Here is a 13334-nt window from a genome sequence, read left to right on the forward strand (position 1 = left end):
GTATCTGGGTTTGGTGGTTGATGATGGGATGGGTCCCAGGATGGGGTAGTCTCTGGATAGTCCATCCTTTCATCTTAGCTCTAAATTTTGTCTCTGTACTTATATCCTTTCATGGGTATTTTGTTCCTTATTCTGAGGAGNAATGAAGTATCCACACAATGGTCTTCCTTCTTGGTTTTCTTGTGTTTTGCAAAATGTTCTAATCCCCCGTTAGAAGGTCTTCCTGTGCTCCAGTCAAGATCTGATGTGCTCACTCTCACCTGTGCTGGGAACCTTGCTTCTCTCATCCCTCTCTCCCATAACCCTGGTGGCTTTAGCAAAGTAGCTCCGGGAATCCCAGGTAGGGCTGCCCCTTGGCCACCCCCTGAAGAGTGGGTCAGAGGCTTGAATGCCCACCCAGGGATGAGTGGAAAGTGTATGGCAGCTCTCCCACACCTGACAGACCAGAGAATAAGTAAAACTCTGGCGGGGCGTGGGTTTTCCTCCCCCCTCCTCCCCTGGACCCCCTTTTTAGTTCCCAACATGGATCTATCCAGAGGACATCGTGCTGAGTGAAACAAGCCAAGAAAGCAAATGCTATGTGATTCTACTTATCGACGTTCTCCGAGGTCAGAGTCAGAGAAACTGAGAGAAGAATAGTGATTGCCAAGGCCTGGGAATGGGAAGGTGTGACATTGGTGTTCACTGGCCTTACACTTCCTATTGCGTAACACAAAGAATAACTAAAGGTTACTGTGTAGCACCAAGCCCACAGACAGCACTGCACTGCTCAGTCTGGGACATCTCAAGATGCTGGCCTTGGGCTATGTAATCATTCCAACATGCATGCTTCTGTTAGCACCTTGACAGTGGTAACATCATATCTATGTGCATAGGCCCAATCACCACATTAAATAAGAGCATTTTTAAATATCAATTATACCTCAATAAAATCAAATGTCTTTAACTTTGAACTTATTTTTTTAGCCTTTACTTATTTTTGTACACATACATGAACGTACAGCACAACACGTGTGTGAAGTTCAGAAGACAATTTATAGGAGTTGGTTTTCTTCCTCTACCGTGTAGGCGCCAGGGATCAAACTCTGGTCACATATATATGGTGTAATGTTCAAATCCAGGGAAATGTATTTATCTCCTGAAAAATGCATCGTGTGCCCACAGTAAAAGCATTCAAAAGCCTTTCTTCTAAATCTGAAATACACAATACATCATTGTTTTTCTGCAGTTGCACTACAGTGCAATCACACAGCAGAATTTTCTTAGAGGTTTATTTAATACAGACTAATATTTTTAGTGCAACCATTCCATCCCCACCCCAGATGATCAAATTAGAAACTCCAAGGGTAGCCCCAGAAGTCTGTATTTTCAGAAGCCCTGGAATTCAGAGCTACACAGGCTGACAAGCACTGAGCTTTGCTCTTCTTCTTCAAGGAGGGAAGAGGTTGCTCTCAGGTGGCACTTGGTGGCTCAAGTGCCCTTAATAACTACACCACGAGGTAGTAATGTCAGCAAGAACATCTCTCCCTTACACAGGTGAGAGGAGCCACTCTAAATATTCTGGTGGGGGATGGAGCCGGAGGGGCAGGGAGGGAAATGACGCTTGCTCAGTACCACATGAGAATGTGCAGCTGAGCCTGGGCTGCAACCAGCTTTCCTGTGCCAGAGGAGTGTTATTTCCATTAGATGCAGAGTAAGAGAGGCAGTGGTGGCCCTCTCCAGCCCCCCTAGCCTCCCAATTTCCTCTCTCACCTTCCTAAGGAGCTGGCCAGCCCCCTGACAGCAGGCTGGGAAGAGAAGACCTGGGGTGGGAGGCAGGGGTGATGACAGCCGCCTGACAGCAGGAAGGTGACTGAGTTTGGTGCTGAGCCTCTACCAGGCTCATCCCTGCAATGATGAAAACAGCATCCCTTGTGGACCAGTACAAGAGCTGGAAAGTTGAAAGCACCATGGCCAGTGATGCTCAGCCAGGCACAGAGATCAAAAGCACTCAGCCCATCCGATGCCCAGCCCAGAGTTGGCTGTGGGCAAGAATGTGGAAACTCGGCCTCCACTGACCTCAGGAACATAACCTCGGGAGCAGGCCCAGGATTCAGCACCTGTGCCAAAGGTTTTCAGGCAGATGCGAGCGCTAATGCCCACAGGTTTGACGACTAAGGGACCAACACTTGCAGAAGTCCTGGCAGAGTACTTGCCTCTGCATTGCTCAATGCTCACCTCTCTCCTTCATTCTTCCCTTGGGAGTTGTCTTTCTCTGTCTCCATGGATCCAAGAAGGAGAGGCCAAAGTGGTGAAAGGGAAGTGTCTGCCAGGGCAAAAGATAGCTTCTAACGCTACCTTCCCATCTTAAACCATAAATTTGCCTTGTGTTGAAACTCTATGTGTGAACTGTTTGCTCCATTAGGAATGTCTTACCAGCTCTGTCCAGTGTTCATCACTCACTACATATAAAAATGAGGTGCCCTGTAACTTATACAATATTGGGCATTAAAGAAATAAGCAGGAATTGTCCACAGTCCCCTGTTCTCTGAAGTTAACCACTAATTGTCAGGATCCAGTTACGCGCAAAATGTGGTCAGGGGTCGAAGCCAAAAGCCACCTACTTTAGTAAACAGTTCCACCGAGACACAGCCAAGTTCATCGGCTACACAGCACCTGGGGCAGCTCTGACACTGCAAAGGTCGACTTGGACTACAGGGTCTCAAGTATGTGTTCTCTGGCTCTTTACCAAAAAAATAAAAAATAAAAATAAAAGTGTAAATATTTCTGCTCCAAAAGAAAGCATACCTATATCCCATGGTTGTGACTTCAGGAGTTTCAGGAGTCGTGGATTTTATGAATGCTAATGCTTAGGAAAGCACTCAGTGTTATTAGAGTTACAGGATGATTTTTTTTTTGACAGAGTGACTGGGGAGGTCTAAGATATGCAGTGTTTCTAAGATACAAAATATTTTAGAGAAATTATATAATGTGAGATGTAAGGTGAAAACTATTCCATCGCTATGCCGTAGCAACAGCAGAGGATTTTGAGCTTGGAGATCTGACTCACATTGCTTGACCAACCTTGCAAGGCACTTTGTACTGAACAGTGATGTAAGGGTCAGCGTTCCACAAAAAGTCATATCAAACCCCTAATCCCTGTGGGGACTTTGGGGAAGATGACTGGGTCAGAGTGTGGAGCCCTTGTGAACAGGAAAAAGATGCCCCTGAAAGCTGCCTGCCCCACTTGAGGCCACAGAGAGAATGTGTCATCTGTGAACGAGGAAGAAAGTACTCACCAGACACGTAGTGCCTTGCCTAGACCTTGGCTTTCATCCTGCCACATGATGAGCTGTAAATATCTGTTGTTTGCAAGCCAGCCCGCTTACCAAGCCTTTGTATACCAACCCAAGCAGACTCAGACATTCTCCCAGCCTATGTACTCCTCTGGACAATGAACATTCTGCCTTCTTTGCAAGGGCATCACAGACACAAAATGCATAAAATAATGCTCGAACCTTCTGAGTGTTCAGACAAGGGTTGCCTTGTGTAGTTTTTAATGCCTCCCTCACTGCTATCTTTAATTCTACTCAAGCCTTTAATGTCTTCAAACCTTCAAACCTGTTACCAAGCATTTCATGAGCATTTTGACATACAAAAAGCAGATGTCTTTAACTGGTTCCTTATCTGTCTGCATATGCAAAGATATACACATAAACAGGCATGGATCTGCCATGTTCACCATGATAAAGATTCCCAGGGAGCAGACAGAGGACTATCTACAGAGAAAGTTGTGGAAAGGGCAAAAACTGCCAAGTGCCAGCTCATGCCAGCTCAGCCTTCTCACTTACCATGAGGATGTGCCAGCCCTGGGAGCTACTGTCTGGCCTGTACCTCAGAGGCTCTGTCTCACCCGTGCTACCTTGAGCTGTCTGACCAGGTATGGTACAATAAGAGCATACAGGGATCTGCTTCCTGCTCTTTTGTTTCTTAGGTAATCCATTGCAAGATAGCCAAGCTCTTTGAAAGCTCCTGGTTATGTGTGCATCTGTATTTTCCCCCTCCTCTGTGTCAGCAGAAACAATATGTTTTCCTAAAATACTGGGACCAATGAAGTAAGGTGACTCTGTTTGTGAAGACTTCGCAGTGACTTGGACATCAGCAGTTCCACACACCCAGTGCCAGAAGGGCCTCCCTACCTGCTGCTACACTTGGTACATTATACTGAGTGGTTTTGTAGTCCCAGCATTCGTGATGCTGGGGCAGGAGCGACAATGCTCTAAGTTCAAGACCAGCTTGAGCTATGTAGTGAGAATGATGGTTAGTTTTTATCAGCATGAAACAAACCTAGACATACCCTGGAAAGACGGAGCCTCAGTCAGGGAACTGCCTCCACCACATTGGTTCTATCTGTGGGGCACTGTCTTGACTGCTGACTGATGTAAGAGGGGCGAGCTCACTGCGGTCAGTGTTATCCCTGGGCAGGTGGACCAAGATATATATTAAGATGCGAACTGGCTTTATACTATATGATTTTATTATGTCTTGTTTGTGTTATATTATACCGTTTATATTATATTATCTATCTAACAAAGCTAAAGGAAGCAGTCCAGTAAACAGTGTTCCTCCATGGTCTCTGCTTAAGTTCCTACCTACAGGTTCCTGCCTTACCTGCCTTGACTTCCCACAGTAATAGACTGTCATTGTAAAGTACAGGATGAAATAACCTTTCCTCCCAAGTTGCCTTAGCGCATGACATTTTATCACAACCACAGAAGGCAATTTAGGACAGTGAGTTTGAGGACAGCCTGAACTATACAGTAAGATCTTGTCCCAAAACTCAGAAGAAAGGAGAGAGAAGAGGGGAGAGGGATGCAGGAGGGGTAGGAGGGAGAGGAGAGGGAGGAAAGAAAATACAAAATATAACATCCCAAACCAGCTGCCAACACAATACACCAGAGTCCCTGTTTTTCATCCTTTTGGTCTTGGAACTGGTTAAAAGCTATGGCTTCTTGCCCCTGTCCAATATGTCATGAGATGGTATCCTTCAGTGTACTGCTAACCTAGGGGATAAATCAAAATGCAAAATTTGAAGTGCATTTGAATGTTGAGTATTACTTTTGCATTAACACAAAGTCCAGAAATGATAAAATTGGGCCATTATTAAGTACAGGGACTTCTTTCTATTTGATATGGATGTATAATAGAGTGCATATTTTTATTCAAGTGTTATTAGCTTGAACAGGGAACCAAGCTAAGTCTCAGCATGATTCCATAACTTTCTCAGAGAGGGATCCCTGCCAATGGGAAGTCTGGAAAATTTTAATAAAAAGTATCATTTCAGCTGGCCCTTAAATGTTTGGTGGAATTTTAATTCACATTTGTAATTTGGGGTTATAAAAATGATGTATGCTCATTGTAGAAATTTTAAACATAAAGAAAAGCACAAAGGGAAAAGTTTATTTTTTAAAGCTCATCAATCCTACTTCTCTAATGTTAAAAAGCCATTAACAGTTTGTTGTGTATCTTTGTAGGCTTTTTCAACTACTCATCCCTCTTTTTTTTTTTTTTTTTTTTTTTAGTGCTATTTTCCTGGTTAGTCACCAGTGTTTCATGTCACTTGTTAAGTTTTTCACAGCAGCCTACAGTGTAAAAAAAAGTCTCATCAGCCCATTTTAAAAGCAATAACTTAGGGTACAGAAGTATTAGCTTGCCTGTGTCACAGGATAGAGCCAAATAGCATCTAGGGTGTCTCTACAGGGCAACCCACCCAGTCCCAACACACACACACACACACACACACACACATTTGCACATGGCAGCAAAAGTGATGAGTGAGAAGTATTGTTCAATTGGTTGGTTGTTTTGTGGTGCTGGGGATGAAACCCAGGGCCCTGTGCGTGGTAGGTCAATCTTCTGCTACTAAGCTGCATCCCACCAGCCCTTGGCTTTCTGAGACCAGGTCCTGCTATGTATCCCAGGCTGGCCTTGAGGCAGGACTCCTCCAGTCTCTGCATTCCCAGTGCCAGGAACTATAGACTTGGATCGCTGTGCCACTCAGAGAAAGGTTGTTTTTAATGTTAGACTTGGTGACTCCTTTGCCAAGGGAATGGTGGTGTATTGGTTACCTTTCTGTTGCTGTGATAAAACACCAAGATCGAAGCAACTTTCTTTTTTTTTTTTTTAAGTTTATGTAGGTTTATGGTTCCAGAGGGATAGCACCCATAGTGATGGAGGGGCACGGCACTGAGCAGAAAGTATGGCAAAAGGAGCAGGAAGGTGAAAGCTCATGTCTCAGAATTCGAGCATGAAGGAGAGCAACTGGAAGTGGTACGTGAGTCTTTAAACTCCAGTCCTGCTTCCAGCGACCTATTACCCCTAAAGCCACATCTCCCAAATCTTCCAAATACCAACAATAACCAAGGACCAAGTGCTCAAATACATGATCCTATGGTAGACATTCTCGTTCAAACCACCTGTGTTGCCTAGATTTTATGTCGACCTGACACAGCCAGTATCGTCTGAGAAGAAAATGCCTCCATACGATCAAGCTGTAGGGCATTTTCTCAATTAGGGATTGATGGGAGAAGGCCCCGCCTATTGTGGATAGTTCCATACCTGGGATAGTGGCCCTGGGTTCTCTAAGAAAGCAGGCTGAGAAAACCACTAGGAGCAAGCCAGTGAGCAGCACTCATCTATGGCCTCTGCATCAGCTCCTGCCTCCGGGTTCCTGCCCTGTGTGAGTTCCTGCCCTCACTTCATTCAATGATTAACACTGCTGTGGAAGTGTTAGCAGAATAAACCCTTTCCTTTCCGAGTTGCTTGTACATGGTATCTTGTTACAACAATAGAAAGCCTAACTAAGACATTAGTATAAAAGTAAAGGGAGTTTGTAGTTTTTTTCAGTCTGGGTGACTAGGAGATGAAGTGTCACAAATGATACTGAGTTCATAATCTGTTCAGTAACTTCCAGCAGGTGGGAAAGCTCTGCCTGTTCAGACTGACCCCTCGTTCAGGTAAGGCTTTTTATGCGTCTTTCAATCCACTGAGATAACTCTCAGCGGAGCCAGACATGGCTAAAATACCATGGAGCCCACAGAGGAAAGATGGCCTAATCCGGCTTGCTTATCTAGCCTCCAGAGCAAGCCACAATGACACTTCTGTAATTGCTGTACATGGAACAATACTCATGTTTGTCAAGAACTGTCCCCCTATCTCCATACCAAGTGGACTTTATTTCTGACCCAGCAAAGATGGGAGCAACACGTTTTTCTTCCAAAAGAAAAGAAAAAAAAAATTCAAAACATTGAGCACCCTTCTTTCCTGGGCTGTGTGTTCCTGGCTGGACTTATACATCGCTTACGTAATGGTGATGTGATTTATTACAGCAGCCAAGGGAGTTTCAGGAAAGCCAGAAATACCAGCCTGGAATGTGGGGCCCCTGAATCCAACACAGAAAAAGAGGAGGGAGGGAGGAGTCAGTGGTGGGCTTCAGCATAGCTTCTGATTCAAATGTCTAACCCCAAGCCACTCACTGCCCTGCAGGTAAGAATATGCAGGACGGCTGGAGAGAAGGCTCCTCCGCAGTTATGGATAATGAAGTATGTGCCAGCAGAGTGAAAGGGGGCTGTGAGACCAGAAGAAACTGAGGCCACGCTCACTCCTCCTGGTACTCTTGGCATCCTCCAGCTCTCTCTGAAGGTCAACCTCTGGTGGAGAACACAGCGATCCATCAAACAAGCAGCTACAGTTCTGCCAGCACTCGCCCAAAATAATTTGCCACTTGCAGGAGCTCCCCCTCAGGGAGCTAATTCTTACATGACTCTCAGTGTCCTCTGTTTCATCTTGATCAAAGCTGTCATCCATCTGTCAGTGGACAGCGTTCGGGTGGCCCTCCTTGTGTGCTCTGAAGCCTGGCCACACCGTCAAATTCTGTCTAGGTTTCGAGGATGTGAAACTTATTGGCAATCTTTCCCCCAACATATCGTCCAAATCACTCACAGGGGAGTTTCAGTGCTTTGGCGAGAAGGCCTGGTCTTAGCAGAAACACAGAGAAGCTTCCTCCAGACTCTGTCAAGTTCTTTAGTCTCTGTACAGCTTCCTCTACATCTTATCATAGATGGACAACAACTGTGTCCTTCATCACGTAAAGGGGAGGGATAGATGAACTATCCAATAAACATTTGGTAAGCGGGACCACTGTGGGTGAACTTCTTCCCCATCCCCCTCCCTTTTCATCCCTCTTTGCATCTTACCCAGTGATGACTATACTCTGTGGGCCTCTAATTGAGATCTATCCCTGTTCCCTAAGCCTGGACCCATAAGCAGGTCCATCATCTCCTTATCAGAAGTTCTTAGAAAGGCCCCTGAGGTAGACAGATGCAAGCAGAGGTACTGGCATGCTGGCCTGGCAACCTGAACTTAATCTCCAGCTCCCACAAACTGGCAGGAAATGACTGAGAGTTGTCCTCTGACCTCTACTCACACACCATGGCATAAGCATACACACACACACACACACACACACACACACACACACACACGAAAACAAAACAAGTATCCTGGGGCTAGGGATATAGCTCATCTGGTAGAGTGCTTGTGTAGCACAAACCAGACATGGCAGCTCACGTCTCTGATTCCAGCAGCTGATGAAAGAAGCAGGATCAGAAATTCAAAGTCGTCGTCAGCTACATGGGGATGTTTAAGGCCAGATTGGATTATATGAGACCTAGAAAAAAAAGAAAAAAAGGTCTTGACCAGGACAGGAGAATCTCACTGCACCCACACCATGAAATCTCATTATGGAGCTTTCATTCAGTGGTGTTTATTGCGTACCAACCATAATCCAGGCATTGTTTTCCCTAAATAAAGTCTGACTCCATCAGAGTTTATGCCCTTGGCGCAGGAATTCAACAGTAAAGAGAAGGCAATAAAGAGCTGAAAGGAAAACTAACACGGACTGCTGGCTAACACAGACTGATGGAGGAGAGAGATGGCTTACGTGAGCCTGTCCCCCGCATCCTCAATGGTAGAAAGTTTCTTGCCTTGGCATAGCATCCTACACTCCATCAGCATCACTGGGGGCTGACCCACCTCATGTGCCTCTGCCACTAACTATTAAATAAGGACAAGGGCAGTTTCCATGTCCTCAAAATTCACCAAAGGAGTGACCTTTGTGACATGTCTGTTCACAAGGCATACTAAACAAATCTGGAACTGGAGAGAACTACCACTGGCTAAGGCCATCTCCTGTGCTCTGACGTAAGCTTGTACTTCTCCTCAGACAGCCTGGAGTTTAGTGAGCAGCTGACCCTTGAACTGAGAATCTGTTCCCCGATAAAGACCTCAGGGAAAAGTGACAGGGTAAAGAGCTGACAGGGTCTGCCGAGGAATGCAGGCTTAGCCTGACAGTAGCTGGTATCTCTCACCCTCTTTGTTGAGACTCCTCCTCTCCCAGCTGGCTTGCCTATAGGCCAGTCTGGCAGTGATAACATTAAGATGCTATTAGGTGACCTTTGGGTCTCACAGACAACAGATAAGCATAGCATTCTTGTGGACTGAGGCAGAAGACTCTCACACATCCCGCAGGCATAATCTGCAGGACTGAGCCTCACCTTCCCCACCCCCATCCCCAGGTGTTCAAGCTCTGGCACACATCCTGCCTGTCTTTCCTTGTTCCGTCGCCCCTTCCCAACTCTTATTCATTGGGATTCCCTCTCAAAATAGTTCTCTTCAAGTCCAGCTTTAGGTTTTGGAAGAGTTGAGGCTAAGACAGCCAGACTATTTACAAAGTAGGCTTTCCCTTCAGAGCTTGCCCCAGTATCATGACATATTTGTACCCGAGTATATCTATACTCTCGCCTCTTCATTTGCTCTTCCAGTCATAAAGTTTAAGTATCTGAAAGTATTCCTCACCTGGAACTGCTGTCAGCTCTGACCTTCTGTGGCAGCAAAGGGATGAGGCAGTGGCTTATTCAAAGCACAGCAGACAGCAAGGAGAGAACACAGGCCAAATTAGGAGCAGATATAGCTTCCCGATGCCCTCACCTAGTGACTGACCTACTGCTACTAGCCAGACCTTGCTGCCTAAACACTGCGCGGCCTTCAAAAGAGTGACACAACCTGAAACCATGAACCTGTGCAGGACATTGCAGGTTCACTACCTAACAGCTTACTTTGGAATTCCCAAAAAAAAATTATATGAGGAGGAAACTCTAATAAAATATTGCACATAAAACAATCATAGATTAGGCATATACTTTTGTTCTGTGGCATAAGTAACTTCCCAGAGCTGGAAGATCTGGCGATACAATCAGCCATGATCGCTAATACACCACACGTTTTGCTCAGCTCTTTTCCCTTCCTTTTGAAGCCAAGAGTGCTAGGGTGTTTTAATTATAGGAATCCTTAGTCTTTGATATGTTGATCCATATCCTAAGAGTATATGCCACAGACTGCTTCCATCTTTATTAAGTCATGACCTTTTTTAAAAAATAAAAAATCTTCAGAATAACATTTCTTGGGCATCTGGTTTTATAGAAGACGATTTGAGAAATACTGTTTTAGCCTTTCCTTGTGTCTTAATTAGGGTTTCTATTGCTTCAACAAGACACCATAAGCAAAAAGCAATTTGGAGAGGAGAGAGTTTATTAGTTAAACACTTCTTCTTGCTGTCCATCACCAAAGTTAGGATGGGAATTCAAATTGGGCAAGAACCTGGAGGCAGGAACTGATGCAGAGACCATGCAGAAGTACTACTTACTGGCTTGCTTCCCATAGCTTGCTCAGCCTGCTTTCTTACAGAACCCAGGACCACCAGCCCAGAGATAGCACCACCTGGGCCCTTCCCCATTGCTCACTAATTGATAAAATGCTTTATAGCTGGATTTCACAGAGGCATTTCCTCAACTAAGGCTCCCTTCTCTCTGACGACTCTATAAAGTGTATCAAGTTGACACACAAACCAGCCAGTACACCATGAGGTCTTTCTGAGAGTGTCTAGTCCATTTCTTATTGTTATAACTAAATATCACAAAAAAATAATTTATTACTTTTTATTCTTCTTTCATCGATTATATCCTGACTGCAATTTTTCCTCCCTCCACTTCTACCAGTCCCTCTCTTCATTCCTCCTCTCCCCCAGATCCACCCCTCCTCCCTTTCCCTTCAAAAAATAAAAGAGAAAGAACAGTGCATTCTTCTCATGAACTTGCTGATGCCAATGTAAACCATAAGACAGTCAGAAATACACACTCTCTCCCCCTCCTCCCTCTCCTATTTTTCTCCCTCTCTTCCTTTCTTTCTTTTCTTTTTGAGACAGAGTATTATTATTTAGCCCAGGCTGGCCTTAAATTCATGATCCTGCTCATTGGCTGCCTGACTCATCCTCTCCTCTTCTGCATACCAGCTTGGGAGCTGAGTTTAACATTAGACCTCTAAGACAGTCTCTTCCCATGTTTGCCAGGAGCCATAGTTACTTATCAAGAACCTTCCCAATTCCCAATGATTTTTTTTTTAAGTTATAACCTATAAAACAGGGCTTTGTCATTTACCTTGCCTCATTTGTCAGAAAACGGCACTAAGTACTTCTTACATCCAAGGCACTTTGGGGATAGAGGGTCAGAAGGCATGGACCCTGCCTTAAACCAACACCGTGGGTGCTCTGTGTCTGTGGGCTCTATGCCCTTCCTGTCAACTGCTAGTCAAAACGTAATGCTGAACATATAACAAATCTATTAACTTGTCAGTATCCCCTGAGCAATACCATATAACAACTTGCCTACCACCAACTTTGAATTCGATGTTGTAAGCAATCCAGAGCTGCTACGAAGTGTATAGGAGGATGCATAGATATACAAGTGCCAAACCATGCTATGAGAGAGATTTGAAGCTGTAGAGATTTGTGGAGGGTCCTGGAACCAGCTCCTCACAGATAGAAAAGGTATGTGTTTTGACAGCATTAACTCTGAGTTAATGGATTTATAGATAAAACTGAGTTTAAATCCTGTTAATGTTTTTATAATTTTGAAACCCCTGTTCTTTTCATATTACTTAACCTTTGAATCAGTTGGCAGTTCTGTGTAGGGGAGATAATTGCAGTGACTTTCATCTCTGCCATGTTGATTAACTGTGATAAAGAGTCTAGCACAGTGGGAAACCAGAACTAACGGTTAGTGCACCATCAGGAGACTTAGGAACCATGGAGCAATCTTACCCTGAGGTCGCGGGTAACCTCAGCCTGCTGCTTCTGAACTTGCACTTGGGTGCATGCTTGTCCTTCTGTCTTCTATTTCCTTGTTGCTTTCAAGATGAGGCAACCTCGATGCAAACAGGAAGTGGCCTTGGACAAGTCTAGCTCTTCTGTCACTCTGGCCCTCTACCCTGGCCCAGCCTCTGTGGTTTGGCCTGGTTCACACAGATATTTTCAACAAATTTGCACGCTATTAGTGGGGCATTTTTTTTTTTTTATCATTATCTACTTTTGAAAAATAAGTAAACTCAGGCTCAGAAAAGATAAATGCATTGGCTAGAGTCGGCCTACTGACAGGTGGCAAAGCTGTGTTCAGGGGGCCGATGGAAGATAGATAACAAAAGAAAAGGTGGATGATGGGAAACTGTTACACTGGTCTAGACATAGGGTAGGTAGAGAAGATGGAATAGAAAGCTTAGACACAAAAAGACAGAGAATCCAGTGGAGGGGACATGCCTCCCCCACCTCAAGTGAACATGCTAGAATCCTTAGTGCAAGAGTATTGAGGCTCCCCCCCACCCCACCTCTCTGTCTCTGTCTCTATCTCTCCCTCCCCCACCCACCCTCCCTCCCTCCCTTCTCTTTCTTTCTTCTCGCTTATGTCCTCTCATTTCTCCTCTCCTTCTGTCCTCTCTCATGGGATGATACAGGACAAAGGTCCTAACTTTTTCCTGGACTTCCCAGACTCTAGACATGTGAGAGTAAGTCTCAGTTCTTTATAAATTACCTGGTCTCTAGTATATTATAATATTTATATGTTACCTGGTCTCTCTCATGGTGGCTCAAAATGGATGAAGACAATGATTGGTGACAATTTTGACAGTGGAAGAAGCGGAGAGCCTTACTGTACCCAATGATATACAATCTTTCCCCAACTCTATCCACAAAGAGAAAATGCATTTACACTAAGGAATAAGTGCATGCATACACATGGACATCTGACTTAATGTTAAAGAACAACTTTAGCTTATGTTAATTTTATAACTCCTACTTTGAAAGAGTTAAAAATCTAGTAAATATCAAAAATAGAAGAAATATTAAGACTTTTTCAGATAAGCAAAATTCATTGCCGGCAGATCTTTACTATGAGAAATGAAGGAAATTG

At 44.6% G+C, this 13334-nt stretch overlaps 1 long non-coding RNA gene across 1 annotated transcript in view; it reads left to right on the top strand.

Moving 5' to 3' along the window:
* Positions 1-8226, top strand: part of LOC115064829 — a 36710-nt gene extending 28484 nt beyond the window's left edge. Inside the window, exons 2-3 of the long non-coding RNA XR_003844657.1 lie at positions 6168-6309; positions 7525-8226. This is a non-coding gene — a long non-coding RNA (uncharacterized LOC115064829). The remainder of the gene's footprint in view (positions 1-6167; positions 6310-7524) is intronic.
* Positions 8227-13334: the final 5108 nt, after the last annotated feature.

The sequence above is a fragment of the Mus pahari genome, chromosome 10 (assembly GCF_900095145.1).
Source record: "Mus pahari chromosome 10, PAHARI_EIJ_v1.1, whole genome shotgun sequence".
Lineage (NCBI taxonomy): Eukaryota > Metazoa > Chordata > Mammalia > Rodentia > Muridae > Mus > Mus pahari.